Below are 2,500 nucleotides of genomic sequence, written 5' to 3'. Positions count from 1 at the left end.
CTAACCTAACCTTCTCATTTCAGGTCAAAGGTCACAACTAGCCAGCCGGGAGTGGGTCAGGATGGCACGGCTGGCTGTGGTGGTGGTGGTGGTGGTATTGGTGTTGGCGGCAGCAGCGGCGGGAAGGCCAGACTACACGCTGTCCCAAAATTTATTGAAATGTTGCAGAGTGAACAGTCATATATATATATATATATATATATATATATATATATATATATATATATATATATATATATATATATATATATATATATATATATATATATATATATTATGATTTAATTTAATTTCTTTGAGATTGTGTTAAGATATGGAGAAACAGACCAAAGGAACAGGAGGAGGAGGAGGAGGAAAGAGATATGAGGAGGAAGAGAAGAAGGATGGAATGAAGAGGAAGAAGAAAAGGTAAGATAAGAAGAAATATTGTCATTTTATAAGGTTGAATCTCTCTCTCTCTCTCTCTCTCTCTCTCTCTCTCTCTCTCTCTCTCTCTCTCTCTCTCTCTCTGATATTAATCCAGTTTGATTTATTTCAGATTGTGTTAAGATGTGGAGAAACAGACCAAGGAAAGAGGAGGAAGAGGAAGAGGAAGAGAAGAAGGAGAAGGAGGAAGAGGAGGAAGGAAGAGGTATAGGAAGATGAGAAGAGGAAGAAAAGAAGGAAGGACTCAAGAGAAAAAAAAAATAGGTAAAATAGATATATTGTCATATTAAAAGGTTAAATTTTTGTTCTCTCTCTCTCTCTCTCTCTCTCTCTCTCTCTCTCTCTCTCTCTCTCTCTCTCTCTCTCTCTCTCTCTCTCTCTCTCTCTCTCTCTCTCTCTCCTCCTCTCCTCTCCTCTCCCCTCCTCCTCCTCCTCCTCCTCCTCCTCCCTCCTCCTATGTTTTGAGAGCATTTTAAAATAGTTTGGCATATTTTGAGGGCACTTTAAGATAGTTTGGGATTTTTTTTAGGGCATTTTAAGACAGTTTGGTATCTTTTGAGAGCATTTTAAGATAGCTTAGCATGTTTTAAGGACAATTTAAGACAATCCGGCATGTTTTTAAGAAAGTTTGGCAGGTTTTAAAGACATTTTAAGACAGTTTATGTTTTCAGTGCATTTTAAGGAGTTTGGCATATTATGAAGGCATTTTAAGACAGTGACATGTTTTAAGGACAATTTAAGACAGTTTGGCATGTTTTATATGCATATTAAGATAGTTTGGCATGTTTTGTGAGCATATTAGGAGAGTTTGGCATGTTTTTAGGGAATAATAAGATAATTTGGCATGTTTTGAGGGTATTTTAAGACAGTTTGGCAGGCTTTGAAGACATTTTAAGAAAATTTGGCATGTCTTGAGGGCATTTTACCATAATTTGGCATGTTTTGAGGGGCATTTTAAGACAGTTTGGCTATGATTACACCATTGTATTGAGATTAGCAAGTGTCTATGGAGGTCACAAGATTAATGGCCACAGTCCTCAGTATTTTAATGCCCCACATGATTTTCTGAAGCTGCATAAAATCCCCAAACACAAAATGAATATGTCCTGGTACTGAAGGGGTTGATGGCTACGAGCTGCATGCCAAGTCTCTCTCTCTCATAGTTAGCACGCCCATAGATCATCACTTTTGTTTACTGTTGTTCACTTTACCTTTGTCAAAGTTTATGGTGAGTAGATAAGGTGCGGCGATTGCTGGAGCTTAATTGTGGTCCAGTTTCTGTGTCTCTGAGGGCATTTTGATCATTTGTTACATTATTAACCCCTTCAGAACTGGGACGCATTTTACCTTGAGTTTTGGGTGTGATTAGAGGGCTTTATTAACATTAGGAAGGGTTTATGGAGGTGAGAAGTTTAATGGCCACAGTCCTCACTATTTTAACCCTCACATAAGTTTGTGAAGCTGTATAAAGTCGCCAAATAGTCACCAAAATGAATATGGAAATGCATCACGGAACTGAAGGGGTTAATGATAGTGTTAGCTTGGGTGGCAAGCCTGACTGGAGAGGCTGTGTGTGACTAGGAGAGGACTGATATGTGACTGGGAGAGGTTGTGGGTGACTGATAGGTGACTGGGAGAGGCTGTGGGTGACTGATATGTGACTGGGAGAAGTTGTGGGTGACTGATAGGTGACTGATAGAGAGGTTGCGGGTGACTGATATGTGACTGGGAGAGGTTGCAGGTGACTGATAGATGACTGAGAGGCTGCGGGTGACTGATATGTGACTGGGAGAGGTTGCGGGTGACTGATAGGTGACTGGGAGAGACTGTGGGTGACTGATAGGTGACTGAGAGGCTGACTGATATGTGACTGGGAGAGGTTGCGGGTGACTGATAGGTGACTGGGAGAGACTGTGGGTGACTGATATGTGACTGGGAGAGTTGCGGGTGACTGATAGGTGACTGACTGATATGTGACTGGGAGATGCTGTGGGTGACTGGGGAGGCTGTGGGTGACTGATATGTGACTGGGAGAGAGTGGGTGACTGGGTGACTGGGAGAGGCTGTGGGTGAC

General features: G+C 41.6%; 2 protein-coding genes and 2 long non-coding RNA genes across 5 annotated transcripts in view; 3 read left to right on the top strand and 1 right to left on the bottom strand.

The window, feature by feature from the left end:
• The window catches only part of LOC123502312, a 1,201-nt gene extending 1,032 nt beyond the window's left edge, over positions 1–169 (top strand). The window contains exon 3 of the long non-coding RNA XR_006673920.1: positions 24–169. This is a non-coding gene — a long non-coding RNA (uncharacterized LOC123502312). The remainder of the gene's footprint in view (positions 1–23) is intronic.
• Positions 1–2,500, top strand: part of LOC123502281 — a 409,114-nt gene that overhangs the window by 42,750 nt on the left and 363,864 nt on the right. The gene's annotated exons all lie outside the window — the stretch shown is intronic.
• LOC123502275 overlaps positions 1–2,500 on the bottom strand; it is a 487,861-nt gene that overhangs the window by 184,962 nt on the left and 300,399 nt on the right. The window lies entirely within an intron of this gene.
• Positions 347–2,500, top strand: part of LOC123502335 — a 9,680-nt gene continuing 7,526 nt past the window's right edge. The window contains exon 1 of the long non-coding RNA XR_006673951.1: positions 347–408. This is a non-coding gene — a long non-coding RNA (uncharacterized LOC123502335). The remainder of the gene's footprint in view (positions 409–2,500) is intronic.

This window comes from Portunus trituberculatus, chromosome 11 (assembly GCF_017591435.1).
Source record: "Portunus trituberculatus isolate SZX2019 chromosome 11, ASM1759143v1, whole genome shotgun sequence".
Classification (NCBI taxonomy): domain Eukaryota; kingdom Metazoa; phylum Arthropoda; class Malacostraca; order Decapoda; family Portunidae; genus Portunus; species Portunus trituberculatus.
Note: the sequence above shows the minus strand (reverse complement) of the source record. Positions and strands in the feature narration are given on the sequence as shown.